We start from the raw sequence: 16,075 nt of genomic DNA, 5'->3' as shown, positions 1-16,075 counted from the left end.
TCCTCCAAAATCCGGAATGGTTCTCGGAACTCGTTGGCGATAGAGAATCTCCATTTCGATGAATAGACCAATACCTGATGTCCTACCATAACCTGTCTGTTCGTACTTCACATACCATACCTTCTCTTCGCTCGTCCTTGACTCGTTTTCAAGTCTTCTAAGGAAAATTTCCTTATCTCACCGAAACTTTTCCTCAAGTCCTTTACATTTTCTCCTTCTGTTTCCTTACGATCCATCCCTTATCCTGCCAACATTGTATTTGGTCCTTTGCTGAAGGGTTCTCCTCATACTTCTATCAAGGGTAAGGGAGCTTTCTTAGTGTACTCGTTTGGCTTTCCAGCCATCTGACATATGTGACATGCATGGCAAAACTGGCTCACATCCTTATGCATGCCAGGCCAGAAAAAGGGTTTCATGATCTTCTCCGTCGTCTTCCTTATCTCCATATGTCCCATTTCAGACGCTACCATGATCACCTGTCTTCTCAACGGTGTGGGAATCAATATCTGACGGTATATCACCCATTCGGCATTTCCAGGGATATCGGCAGGTCTATGCTTCCTTATTAGCAACCCATCCTTAAGATAATAACAGGTCGGCGACTGCTGTGCCTCCATCTCGTCCACCACATGGTACAATAACTCTGTTAACGTTGCATCTTTCCATTGCAATCCTATCAGCCGTTTTCTACTCACTTGTCTTACTTCTAACGCTGAGTTTTCTATTTCTTTCAGGTCCATTTCTTCTTTGTCCTCTCATCCACTCATCTGTCGTTCCTCTCCGCTCGGGCTTACTCTGGAGTTCTCTTCTTGCGTGCTACCAAGGGAATCCTCTTTTTTTGGAAAACATATCCACCAAGTTCATTGTTCCTTTGATTTCATTTTCTTCTTTTTCATCCAAGTTTTTTGTCATACTCCTAGTCATCACACAACTGGGAAACAGATATGGGTAGTCCTTCTCGAGTTCAGTCGTAGGACTGTACTTCAGTGGTTTCTCCGTTACAATGGGACATGGCACAAACGGTGCTCCATCAGCCTCATTACCCAGCAGGACGTCTACCCCTTTGATAACCAATGAATTCTTCACAGCAAAGTCAAAATTACCTGCCACCAACTCGAATGACAGTTCCAAACGGCCAATAGGGGTAACCTCTTCAACTTCTATTCCCTTCAAAATTACCGAGCCTCCTGTGAGAGACTGTTCCTCCAACGGGTGTACTCCTTGTACCACCCCACCATGGTTACAACCTGTGTCGCGCAATATCCTGACCGGGGTTCGCTCACTCCCATCTATTGCTGCTAACATACTTTCATAAATATATGGTTTAAAGGTATCCATGCTCATTGGGTTTGTCCTGTTCGTCGTGTAAATGTTGGTCCTATTTTTTTTCTCTTCAATCTTTATGATTGTTTCTTCGTCTCCATTTTCTGTGAAGTTAAATTATCCTTAATCACTTGAGTGACTGCTTTCGGTTGGTTCGGTTAACATTCTTTACTGATATGGCCTCTCTTGCCACACTTAAAACAGGCAATATTAACGTTCTGCACGTCTTTTACGATACCTGAAGGAAGATGATTCGATGATTTTTGCTGTGGTACTATCACATTTTGCTTAGGAGCAGTACCAGTGCTACATAGGCTGTAACTGTTGGAATTGTTCATGTAGTTATTACTGAACTTGTTTTTGTGGTTCGGCGAATACTTGACATTTGGTTGGAGCGAGGGTTGAAACTTCATGCCCAAGGAGGGTTTACGACTGATAATATTATAATCTTCACTCAGCAAAGCGCTTTATCAAGTTTCTTCACCTCTCTCTCTCTCAAGTAGGTTCGAATATGTTCATGAATTCCTCGTAGGTATTGTTCTAGTACAATCAATTCTTCTGAATCAGCCATCTCCCTCACGTTGCAGCCTCTGTCCATCTCTTAAAACATTGTTGTACCTTGAAAGCGTAATCCAGGAAAGTAATTTTCTCGTCCTTTCTCAAACTTAGGAACCTTTCATTATAACAGTCGGGGGTCATCTGATACACTTACAGAACGGTCCTCTTCACTTCTTGATACTCCCTCCTCTAGTCCTAAGATAAAGACAGGTATGCACTGCGGCCTTTACCAATCTATACATTCTACAGCAGCGCAGACCGTTTATCTTCAGGCCATTGCATCGTCGATGCGACAGTTTTAAAATGATCGAAGAATTCATCAGGAGCCTCCTCTGTGAACTTTGGAATTAACCTCTGGGCCTTCACATATTAAACACGGGATCATGCATAGCAGGGGTCGCCTCTATCTCCGTTGCCGACTTTGCACGAGCATTCAACAGCTCCAACTCCTTCGCATAGTGTGCAATCCCTATTGCCTCTTCCTTCTCCTTTTCTTCTTGTTCTCTCTCTTTTCTCCCATTCTCCTTTTATGTCTTGCGACTTCTCTGGCTTCTTTCCATTCGTTTTCTTCCCGTTCCGCCTCTCTTTCTACCTGTCTTACCTCCAATTCCTTCGCATTTCGTGCTTCTTCCCTCTCTTCTTCTTCTTGTCTTGCTTCCCTTTCCTTCTCTCTTGCCATCATTTTCTGCTTGATCACATTGTCCTCAGCTGCACTTTGTCGAATCTCAGCCTCAACTTCCCTTTATGCTTTCATGCCTTCAGTTTGTGGGTCAACTGGTCCTTGCTTCGATACGAATTCTTCCTCAGCTTCCTCCAACAGTTCAGGAGCTGCTATAATATTTTCTTCCAACAACTTTCCCGAGTTTATCAACACTTTTAAGGATAGAAACTTGATTTGGGCTTTAATCATTCCACTCGTTGCATGTCCACCACATGCCATTAAAATAGAGTCTTTGAGCTTTAGTTACATCAGATTCTGACAGTTCCTGAACATTTGGGTTATTCAAAAACTCTTGGATATTAAACTGTACCATATTTTACTTTAACAATATCTAATACCTCTCAGGAAAAAAAACATATACTAGCAATATACAAAATCCTATCGATACTACTGTTTAAACCTTTAATCCAAACACGGCCCTGTTATCACCAATATTCAAAATAAACTCTCTTGATCCCAAGGGTCTGGGCACCAAAAATGTATAATACTATGGTCCCGTGCCTTGGAATAAAAACATATTGTATTATATATATTACAACTGGCAAGCTACACAACCTTCTCGAGTTCCAAACTTACCTGTTTGTTTTTACATTAAATCTGTTACACATGAAAATATTAATACCCAAACTCTGAAACAATTATATAATTCCCAGACAGCAATATATAAAACACTGAATATTTCAAGCTCTCTTAATTACACTCAAAACAAAACGGGATAATTTTTCTTAAGAATTATTTAAAACCACCTCTTACTTCGATTCAATAACATGATATGAGCGGGTATGAAATAAACAATGGTGATTGTAATGATACATTCTACAAAAATAAATATATTCTATATAAATTACAACACTTTGAAAAGAATTTACATTAAAAAAAATCACTCGAAGTATTAGGTCTGAACAAAACTTAAATCAAGAGAAAAGCAATGTTACACTGAAAATCATATAATCCCTTGACTGGAAATATTAAATCTGAATGAAACCTTAGACTAAGAAAAGAGAAATAATTACACTCTGAAAATTATATAATCACTTGACTCAAAATAGCAAATCTGAATAAACCTTAGACTAAGACAAAAGAAATAATTACACTCTAATGCTTAAACTTTTAAAATCTTACATAAAGTAACTGATAAACTTACTAACTTCACTTGTTTTCGGAACAGTCACTGGGCTAGTTACAACAATTTGCACAATGCCCATCACTCACCACAACAAAATAAATCTAAAATCACCCACTGAATTCACAGCAACGTTTTAACTCACTACACACGATATATGCTGGGGTACAAAATCACTTTGAAGAGGACACATTAGAGACACTTAGAGAGAGGAAGGGGGGTCACTTTGGTTCTTTCACAGGACGGCTGTTTCTCTTCTGCCCCACGCATCCCTGGAGGCGCTTGTATAAGACTTGCGTACTTTCATAAGATTCTAGGACCAAGATTTGGAAAATTGGGTGTTGACCTATGAGCGTAAGGTTTGCCAAGGATTGCTCTCTCTCGGGTGCGTACTAACACAAAGCGAGACTATTTCTTTTAACTCCACCCATCTTTGTCCTAGGAATCTAGAATCCGGATCCCGATCCAGATCATCTCCCAATTTCGTTGGGGTTGTCCATGACCTAAGATCTATATGGGGAGAAAATTTTGTAGGAATCCTTCCATTTGTTTTGACGTTATCTTTAAAATAGCCAAATTGCAAATCCTGATCTGGATCCGGATCATTTCCAAAAATTCAATTGAATCTTTCATGACCTAAGATCTGTGTTGAAAATTTCGTCAAAATCCTTCAAGTACTTTTGATATCTTTAAAATGGTGAAAATGCCCATCCGAACCTAGAATCCGGATCCGGACCCGGATCATCTCCAAAAATGGTGAAAATTTCGTCATTATCCGCCAAGTAATCTTGAAGTTAACTCTAAAATGGTGAAAAATGCAAATTTGGATCTAGAATCCAGATCCAGAATCGAATCCGCACCATCTCCAAAATTTGGTGACCTAAAATCTATCTGTTGTGGAAATTTTGTCAAATTCCGTCAAGTAGTTTTGACGTAATCCTGTCCACAGGTGCATGAAAATGCAAATCCTGATCTAAAGTCCAGATCTGGATCTGTATCAGCTCCAAAATTTAATGGGGCCATCCATGTCCTAAGGTCTATCATCGTTGAAAATTCCATCAAAATTCTTCAAGTAATTTTGATACAATCCTGTCCACAAGCAAATGTCCACAGACAGACAAATAAACCAACTTGATCGCAATACCTTTTTGGCGGTGATGATAAGCCACAAATATCTATTAATATCGAAATTAATTTTATAAATATCCCCTTGTATCTTCAATCTTGATATATGTGTGTAGCTTATCTAGATATAAGCTTATATATGAATACACACATATGTATAGTATGAATACGTATATACGTTTTACAAATCAAATAGGATGACACCTAACTATGGGAAGAAAAGAAAACAGAGATATATGTTAGATTCAAATAAAGAAACAGCATTTTTTCGAATGTTATATAAATACGCAACGAGTTTTGTCTTAAAGAGTAAACTTAGCGGGCATTTTTGGTAGAAGGAAAAGCCTTTGGAAATAAACTTTGCCGGCATGTTTGGTGAAAGAATAAATCTTTGGAAGTAAACTATGCGGGCATTTTAGGTAAAAGAAAACGTTACAGGTAAATTTTCCAGGTATTTTAGGTGAAGGAAAAAATCTTTGTAAGTAAACTTTTGCCGGCATTTTAGGTAAAAGGAAAATGTTTTGAAAGTAAACATAGCTGGCCTTTTAGATAAGAGAAAATGTCTTTATAAGTAAAAGTCTTTGAAAGTAAACTTTGCTGGCATTTCAGGTAAAAGGAAAATTGTGAGAGTAAACATTGCCAGCATTTTAGGTAAAAGGAAAAGTATTTGAAAATAAACTTTGCCAGCACTTTAGGTGTAAGCAAAAATATTTGGAAGTAAACTTTGGCGGCATTTTAGGTAAAAGAATAAGTCTCTGGAATTAAACTTTACTGTCATATTAGGTAAAAGAAAATTTCTTTAGAAGCAAAATTTTCGGGTATTTTAGGTAAGAGGAAAAGTGTTTGAGAGTAAACTTAGCTAGCATTGTAGATAATAGGATATGTCTGCCCTGATTTTAGATAAAAAAAAAAAAGTCTATGAAATTAGACTTTGCCGGCAATTTAGGTGAAAGGAAAAGTCTGAAAGTAAACTTTTGACAGCATTTTAGGTAAAAAGAATAGTCTTTCAAAATAAACCTTGCCAGTACTTTAAGTAAAAGGAAAAGTCCTTGAAGGAAACTTTGCCGAATTTTAGGTAAAAGGAAAAGTGAAAAATAAAATTTTGCCGGCATTATAGGTAAAAGGAAAAGTCGTTGAAAGTAAAGTTTACTGGAATTCTAGGTCAAAGGAAAAGTCTCTGAAATTAAAATTTGCTGGATTTTAGATAAATGAAAAGTCTGAAAGTAAACTTTGCTAGCATTTTAGGTAAAAGGACAATTCTTTTAAAACAAATTTTGCCGGTATTTTAGGTATAAGGAAAATCATTTGAAATCAACTTTGCCAGCAATTTAAGTGGAAGGAAAAATATTCAAAAGTAAAGTTTGATGGCTTTTTAGATAAATGGAAAATGCTTTGAAAGTAAACTTTGCCAATATTTCAAGTAAAGAGAAACATCTTTGAAAGTAAATTTTCCTGGTATTTTAGGAAAAATGAAAATTCATTCAAAATGAAATTTCTTGTCAGTTTCGGTAAAAGGAATAGTATTTAACAGTAAACTTTGCTGTCATTTTAGATAAAAGGGTATGTCTTCATAAGTAAATTTTCCCAGCATTTTAGGTAAAATGAAAAGTCTTAGAAAGTAGACTTTACTAGCATTCATGTAAAAGGAAAAGTCATTGAAAGCACATTTTTCCATCATTTCATGTAAAAGGAAGTCTTTGAAAATAAACTTGGCTGAATTTTGGGTGAAAGGGAAAGACCTTGAAAATAAACTTTGCCAGCCTTTTAGGTGAGAGGAAAAGGGATTGAAGTTAAACTCTGCCTGCATTTCACGTTTAAAGAAAAGTCTTCGAAAGAAATTCTTGCTGGCATTTTAGATAAAAGGAAAAGTCTTTGAAAGAAAACTTTGCCTAAATTTTGGGTAAAAGGAAAGGTCTTTAAAGGTAACATTTGACGGTATTTTGGGTAAAAGGAAAAGTCTTTAAAAGTAAACTTGGCCAGAATTTCAGGTAAAAGGAAAGGGAAGTGAAAGTAAACTTTGTCAGCGGGGTATGTAAAAGGAAAAAACTTTCCTATTTCAACTTTTCCGGCATTTTAGGTAAAAGGGAAAATTTCTGAAAGTAAATTTTCCTGGTATTTTAGGTAAAAGGGGAAGTCTCTGAAAGTAAATTTCCTGTAATTTTAGGTAAAAGGGGAAGTCTCTGAAAGTAAATTTTCCTGGTATTTTAGATAAAACGAAGTCTTGTGGAAGTAAACTATGCCGGCATTTTAGGTCAGAGAAAAAAGGTCTTTTAAAGTAAATTTGTCCGTCATTTTAGTTAAGAGGAAGGGTCTTTAAAAATAAACTTTACCAGCATTTTAGGAAAAAGAGAAAGTCTTCTAAGGGTAAATTTATCCGTCAATAAAGGTTAGAGTTAAAGTCTGTAAAAGTAAACTTTCTCAGCATTTTGGTAAGAGGAAAATCTTAGAACTAGCATTTTATGTAAAGAGAAAAGTCTATGAAAGTAAACTTTCCAGCCGTTTTAGGTAAAAAAAAAATCTTTTAAAAGTACACTTAACTAGCATTTTAAATAAAAGGAAAAGTCTTCGAAAGTAAACATACCAACATTTTAGATGAAAGGAAAACCCTTTAAGGGGGCCGACCGGTATGCCAATATATGGGGCTGTAGGAAGAAAAACACAAAATCCTGAAAAATTCAGAGCTTTGTATGGCAATGGAGAATGTGTATACAAAATATTTTGTCAAATTTCCTCTTACTTTCCTAGTTACAGAATAATTAGTAAAAGCAACTCAATAAACCAAAAACATTGTTACTTACAAGAAAATGTAGTATTTCTTCTGTTATCGTAAATTTTGATAATTATTACATTCTAATATAAAAAGAATTGTGAGCAATGGCATTTGTTAGATTCCATGAGTCACAAGACGATGAATTACATTGTGACACCCTTGGGACCTCAGTCCTAGCACAAACTTCAGAGAATACACGTTTGAGTTTGACCTCTGACATTCGCTCGTTTTTACTTCTTTTTTTTTCTCAGTTTTGGCAAGAATTTCATAATGCCAAAGAGGAAAAGACAATTTTAACATCTCGCTAACATAAGGAGGAAGAAAGTTTGCTCTAATAAGAATTCAGAAGTGGGTAGTATCGGCGAAATTAGCCGAGTTGGTGAAGGAGAGAGATGATGAAGGAGCGACCGTCTCGCCTAAAGGAGCAAGATATTGAGCAAAGGATCTTCATTTATGATCAAATTATGATAAATAACTATCTTTAGGTATATCAATATCCTAAAAGGAATATAAAATTCATAATAATCATAATTTATTAATTTTGTCTTTGTAAAAATATATAGACTGAAATTTGGTATATAACTTGGAAAAACATTATAAAGCAATCAAATGTTGCCCTTTTTCCAACTTTTGTTTCATATTTTTTTTCTTAATTTTTTCCCCTGATTTTTAGGGTTTATTTTTTCATCATAATGGAAAAATTCCTATCCAGCCAAAAATTACTTTAAAAAAAAAAAAAAAAAAAAATAATTTGATTGGAGGTCTACATCAAGTCTATATATTATATATGGTAATAATCCCAGATCTTAATATCAATTATCAAGGGAGGAGATATAATATGAAAAACCCTCATTTTTAGGATAAATCGCCCTAGCGTCGCAAAACTGAAGGTCAGAGGCAAAAATCCTATGCAGTTTGGAGATGTGCTAAGTCACTTTATTAAGTGGTATGAATGTCAAAGTCTTGTCCTTAAAAAACGGCACTAGCCAGCCGCCCCCTTAAAAGTAAACATCACCAGCATTTTAGATAAAAGGAAAAATCTTCAAAACTAATCTTTGCTGGTATTTTAGATAAACAGAAAAGTCTTTGAAAGTAAATTTTGCCGGGATTTTAGATATAAGGAAAGGTCTTCGAAAGTAAACTTTGCCGGCGTCTTAGATAAAAGGAAAAATCTTCAAAAGTAAACTTTGCTGGCATTTTAGATAAACAGAAAAGTGTTCGAAAGTAAACTTTGCTGGCATTTTAGATAAAAGGAAAACTCTTCGGTTGTAAACTTTGCTGGCATATTAGATAAAAAGGAAAGTCTTCGAAAGTAAACTTTGCTGGCATTTTAGATCAAAGGAAAAGTCTTCGAACGTAAACATTGCCAGATTTTAGATAAAAGGAAAAAGCTTCAAACATAAACTTTGCTGTCAATTTAAAAAGATGGAAAAGTCTTCAAAAGTAAACTTTGCTGGTTTTATATAAAAAGAAAAGTCTTTGAAACTAAACTTTGCCAGCATTTCAGATAAAAGGAAAAGTCTTTAAAAGGAAAATTTGTAGGCATTTTAGATATAAGGAAAAGTCTTTGTAAGTAAACTTTGCCGGCATGTTAGATGAAAGGAAAATCCTTCGAAAGTAAACTTTGCCGGGATTTTAGATAAAAGGAAAAGTCTTTGAAAAAAATCTTTGCCGTCATTTTAGATAAAAGGAAAAGTCTTCGAAATTAAATTTTGTCGGTATTTAAGATAAAGGGAGAAGTCTTTGAAAGTAAACTTTGTTGGCATTTTCGATAAAAAGTCCTCAAAAGTAATCTTTACTGGCATTTTAGATGGAATGAAAAGTCTTTAAAAGTAAACATTATCAGCATTTTAGGTTGAAGGAAAAGTCCTTAAAAGTAAATTTAGGTGGTATTTTTGATAAAAGGTAAAAGCTCTAAAAAGTAACCTTTGCCAATATTTCAAGTAAAAGGAAAAGTCTTTAGGTAACAGGAAGTCTCTAAGAATAGATTGAGCTGGCATTCTATGTAAAAGGAAAAGTCTTTAAAAGGGAACTGAGCCGGAACTCTAGGTAAAAGGAAGTCTTTTACTGTAATCTTAACCGGCATTTTAGATGAAAGTAAATGTTAATAAATAAACTTATCCGGCATTTTAGATAAAAGTTAAAGTGAATCTTTTTGGAGCATAACTGATGATGAATCATTGCCAGAATATAAGAGGGAAAAGCTGATTAAATTCGTGATTGGATATGATATAGGATATGATGGGTAGAATCCTCTCAGTTTCACAAATACCAAAGGTTATTCTAATCCAATAATAATGCAGGAGAGATATACAGTTTTCACAGTCTTTTCTCTACTCTATATTATGTATAAAAAAAGCAATAGTATACTCATCGTGGTTTTCTTCATTGTGAAATCGAATTTCCAAAGTAACTGATTTTGCCTTCAACTGGAGATAAATATTAGTTTTGTATTATGGTTTTTTAGTGACAATTTCCAGAAAGTTATATATTGTTTGCTTGTATAATATAGTGGATTTAGACCAGTCAAACGGCAATTATCTTTTTTTCGTGTAACTTTATTTAGTAATTTGGCAGTTCTAATTACTGAATAGTTATTAAGTTGTACATTTCTAATCATTGGATTTTTAGTTATACTTGAACATTGACGGCCTTTGAACTTTGTCTTTTTACAGCTGCTTCGTTGTTTCTTCAGTTTTGTTACTTTGAAACTGTGAGTCTATTGGAGTTTCTGAACGTTGAGTTCAGAAACTCCAATAGACTCACAGTTTCAAAGTAACAAAACTGAAGAAACAACGAAGCAGCTGTAAAAAGACAAAGTTCAAAGGCCGTCAATGTTAAAGTATAACTAAAAATCCAATGATTAGAAATGTACAACTTAATAACTATTCAGTAATTAGAACTGTCAAATTACTAAATAAAGTTACACTAATAAAAGATAATTGCCGTTTGACTGGTCTAAATTCACCATTATAATATTTAAGTTACTTTAAAACTTCGAAAACCATAAACATTATAACGGTGACTTTGTAAAACATTAAAATAGTAAGGATTATACGATGAATGATTTTTTACCATAAGAAAGGATTACCGATTTGAATTTATGGATCAAGCCCTAATAGTCATAACGTTGGGACCTGGGAATCCATTCAGGGCCAAGGTGCGACAGGGGGAAAACGGGTTGAATTCTACATTATGAAGCCTTGATTAGAAGGTATAATGTAATTTCATTTATGTGAAAACAAAAGTATGACTAGACAGGATTGACTTTCCTACTGATATTTGTTCACTGGCGTTACAATAATCACGGTCAATAACTTCACATAATCATGGTCACTAACTTCACATAATTGTGGTCATTAACTTCACATCGTCATAAACTGTGATAAAAAACATGATGGATGTTACAAAAAACATTGCCTGATACACAAGGAAGCTATACCGGACCACTCAAAACTTGAGTCGATTAGTGGATGAGGGAAAATCGAAGCAAGGAGGAAATTCCAAATCATAGCGGTAGGAGAGGATTTCTCAGATTTTGCAAGAATTCCGCAGCACGATGGTAGGCAGGGAAAGAATTAGAACAAGCAATTGGAAGCAGCCTTTCATGGAAAATATGTATTTTTGTTAGTGTTAATTAAATTACGACATTTGAATTAATAACTGCAAAGACTATCGTGCAATCCAAAACAGGAAACATCAAAGAACATTAATTATGGTACTTACAATCTCCTCATTAACGAGGTATGTGGGGAATATGTAGTTTTTTTAGGCTTCCTGAAAAATTAAATTCAGATATAAAGGTTAATATATTTGGATGGGAAAGTAAAAAAATACATATTACAATATTAAACAGCAGTTCAAATTACATAAATTGAAAAATCTAATGATAATACAAACTCTAAATTGACAAATGAAATAAAAAAAAACACTTGGGAATTCCTATAATTCTTGCCCATTCTTGGTGTTATAGAATGTCTAAAATCTTAGAATTTAACATTGAAGGCGTCGTGTTCACAGGCAACTCCCACTGAGTGCGAATGGCCTCTCTTACTAGGCCGGTAAGTAAACACCTCACCTTTAATCGGCCGATAATATTTTCCATTATCAGCTGGGATAACAACAGCACTCGAAACAACAACCAAAACGTTTTGGCCATAACAGTAACGATGGTGTTGATAATGACCTCTGCGCAATGTTGGGGAAAATTACGATGATGATGATGATGATGATGATGATGATGATGATGATGATGAAACGGAATGTGTAATGATTACGAATTCGCAACTCTTTCACCAACAGAAAAAATTCGCCTTTCACAGTCCTGTAGGCGAGAACAGCCGAAGGAAAATGGAAAATCGCTCATTGAAATATGCATTCTTCTAAACTATTTCCGACAGATTCTAATCCCCGCCCAGACAAACTTTGCCGCTCACAAGATCAGACGGGCACAAGTTTTGGTTATATTCAATCCTGCCGCCTGCTAGGAATTTATGACCTTCACTAAGCCTGCCAGTTCTTAATTAAATCCCCCGCGAAGAACAGGATCCGAGAAAGGCTGATGAAACGAGATAACTTCGGGATGAGTGAGCACAACACCGTTGTAGGCTTCATCATTATATTCATCAACTGAAGAGGATGGCAGCGATAGGTTAACGCTTTTCTAAAATCCTCAGCAAATCGATTAAAATGAAAATATCATGCTGTTAAATAACTACGTTGCAAAATCCATCATTGGTATTGAAGGAGAATGACCTCTTTGTTAATTTTGTTCCCAACATCATTTAAAGAAAAACAAAGTTGACTAATATAATCAATGCCATTATAATTTTCAGAACTAAGACAACACTTTAATTACCTGAAAATATAAACCCTTGGTTTTCCTCAAACAACATGTTTTCCACACACATCATCGTCAAACAAATCTCATTAAACTATATATAACATTGGCTTGATTTAACGATACATTAAACTTGCCGACAAAGCGACATGTATTGTATCGATTCATAGACACATATGAAAATACACACACATATATATGTATATATATATATATATATATATATATATATATATATATATATATATATATATATATATATATATATATATACACATATATATATGTAGATATTTATATATATATACATATATATAAATATATATATATATATATATATATATATATATATATATATATATATATATATATATATATATATATATTTATATATATATATATATATATATATATATATATATATATATATATATATATATATATATATATATACACGAATAATTTTACGTTGATCACCTTATGATAAGTCTCTCTTTATGGTTTATATATCAGATCGATGTTAATAATAATAATAATCATTAAGATATCTTATATACTTTAGTCATTACTTCTCATATTGTTTATTTATTTATTTTCCAGGATGCTTACCTAATAATAATAATGATAATGATAATAATAATAATAATTATTATTATTATTATAAAAAATAATATGCAAATACATATGTGTGCATAAATGCATTTATATACACATATATATACACACAGACACATCTGCTCTTCGTCTCTTGAAGAGACGAAGAGCAGACCATTATTGAAGAATGGTGTGATATTAAGAACATATATCAGTCAATTGGAAGTGAAGCTTTGGAACATAGCAGTTACAAGGAGAAAACCATGGATATCAAATGATACTTGGAATACTATAAAAATGAGACACAGATAAAGATTGATTGTTGAAAGTTTTCGAGGAAGTAATGAAAATTACAAGGTAGAGTCTGCTAAATATTCCAGTATTGATAGTGAAGTTAAAAGAAAAGCCATGAATGACTAGGGAGAATTTAAACACAGGAAAGCTGACGAGGCTGACAATGCTATGAATTAAGGGAGTAGCTATGGTGTAAAAATTGTTCATAGAATTATTGATGAAATCTCTACTTAGGCAAAGAAGAAGAAGCATATAGCCATCAAAGAGAGAGATGGATCTGTTATAACAACAGAAGATGAAGAAAGGCAACGTTGGATGGAACACTTTAATGGGGCCATGAATAGGAGATATGAAGGGAATAATATGATTGATATACTTGAAGTTCAGGAAGACCTTGATGTGCCTATGAATGAAATAAGCGTGTTTAAAGTCAAAGCTGTCATTAAAAACCTAAAGAGATGGAAAACCCCTGAATACGATGGAATAACTGCTGAGATGATATTGGCCGAAAATGAAGTGACTCCCAGAATACTTACCAGATTATTTTGTAGAATGTGGTGTGAGGAGGTAAAACCTGATGAATGAGAGCTAGGAGTTTTGGTGAAAATGACAATAAAAAGGAGATATGACTGATTGTAATATTTACAGAGGTATCACATTTACGTCAGTTGTCATGAAAATAAATAGAGTGTTCATTCTAAAGAGACTAGAGAGAAAGGTCGATGAAAAGCTGAAACATTAACAAGCAGTATTTACAAAAAGGTAGAAGTTTTACCGAACAAATTTACATTTTTGGACATGTGGTACAGCAATGTGTATAATATGGAAACCCCCTTTTGATGGCATTTGTGGACTATGAAAAAGCCTTTGATAGTGTGCACCGGCCAATTTTTTTGGTGTGTTCTGAGTCATTAAGGAGTTCATTTTATATATGTAAATTTTATTAAGTCTGTTAATGAACAGAACAAGTGTTAATGTTATTGGAGTCCTATCAAATTAATTTCCAATGATCAGTGGAGTAATCCAAGGGAATAAGTTATCACTTATGTTGATTATGCATAGAACAGTTGGGGATGGTGGAGAAGGATTGGACTGGATTGGTAACAGGAAATTAGCTGATCTGGAGTATGCTAATTACGCTGTCCTTATTTGCAGAACAGCACAGGACTTTCAAAGATTGCTAACCAGAATGCATGGAATATCACATGAGGTTGGGCTCAAGATAAATAGAAGAAAGACGGAGATGATGAGAACAGAATATGCAATGGAACATAAAATATTATTGGAAGGAGGAAGGATTAAGGAGGAGGAATCATTTAAATATTTAGGACCTATGATCTCTAATAATATATATATATATATATATATATATATATATATATATATATATATATATATATATATATATATATATATATATATATATATATATATATATGATAAATTTTGCACATTTTTACGTGTTTTTCATATTCAAATAAGCCATATATATTTTTGATATATTAATGTCTGGATTCTCTTAACAACCTCGGGATCACAGACCCAGGCGAAATCTCACAAAGACAAGAGCTTGGCTCCGGCCGGGAATCGAACCCTGGTCGGCAAGCTTATATAGACAGTGACTAACCCACTTGGCCACGAACAAAGTGGCCAAGTGGGTTAGTCACTGTCTATATAAGCTTGCCGACCAGGGTTCGATTCCCGGCCGGAGCCAAGCTCTTGTCTTTGTGAGATTTCGCCTGGGTCTGTGATCCCGAGGTTGTTAAGAGAATCCAGACATTAATATATCAAAAATATATATGGCTTATTTGGATATATATATATATGCATATATATATATATATATATATATATATATATATATATATATATATATATGTATATATATATATATATATATATATATATATATATATATATATATATATATATATATATATAAATTTGAAAATTTCAGATCTTTTCCGTCTATTATCAACATTTTCATCAAACAAAGTAGAAGGTTTACGCGGTGCAGAAGATTCAAGTCTTATATTGTTCTTAGGAGCCTGACCTCTCCACTTTCATTTTCTTACTTGTCACCAAAGATTATCGAACACTCTCGTTCTTCTTTTCTTTTTACCTGCTTTCAAAAGTCGAGAACCTCCACATCACACAATACTTTCATCTGCTTCTTTGCTTTGCCTTTCTAGGAGGCTCTGTACTCTAGCCTATTGTTTTAGTAGTTATCATCGTAAGTGCAGTGGATGTTTTAAAGAAAGTTAAAAGAAGTTTGGGTTTTAGGAAGTGTTCATAGGACAAATTCCCTTCCTACCGCATCATTTGATCGTTTTCGAGTTATCTTAACTTCATTAGACAATAGATTGGACTAGCAAATCAGCTAATATAGAATACCAAGAGAGTTTTCAGGAATGTTTCTAGATGTTTCACCACTTCCCGAGATTAACGTTGAACTTTTAACACTTTTGTTATTAGTCCTGTTGCCATCTAAAAATATTTTCTTTTCCTTGGTACAGTTCTATCGAAAGTTCTTTTTTTTATCCAATGTATTTCTTGACATCTATTCCACTCTTCCAATAAATCTTTTTTTAAAGCTTTTTTTTTTCTTTTTTTTTTTGTGCCAGTAATCAGTGTGGCTTTTTATTTGCATCATCTTAACAGCTACATTGAATGGTACTTTAACACTCGTATGCATTATGAACTTAAGTCTATATTTTCAAGCAAAAC

General features: G+C 34.0%; 1 protein-coding gene across 2 annotated transcripts in view; it reads right to left on the bottom strand.

Moving 5' to 3' along the window:
* Positions 1-11,402, bottom strand: part of LOC137649730 (uncharacterized) — a 266,258-nt gene extending 254,856 nt beyond the window's left edge. Inside the window, exon 1 of one of the 2 annotated variants that reach the window (XM_068382684.1) lies at positions 11,347-11,402. The gene's annotated coding sequence lies outside the window, so the exon portion shown is untranslated. The remainder of the gene's footprint in view (positions 1-11,346) is intronic. The other variant, XM_068382685.1, reaches the window with a different exon arrangement.
* Positions 11,403-16,075: the final 4,673 nt, after the last annotated feature.

This window comes from Palaemon carinicauda, chromosome 11, assembly GCF_036898095.1.
Source record: "Palaemon carinicauda isolate YSFRI2023 chromosome 11, ASM3689809v2, whole genome shotgun sequence".
NCBI classification, from domain to species: Eukaryota; Metazoa; Arthropoda; class Malacostraca; order Decapoda; family Palaemonidae; genus Palaemon; species Palaemon carinicauda.
Note: the sequence above shows the minus strand (reverse complement) of the source record. Positions and strands in the feature narration are given on the sequence as shown.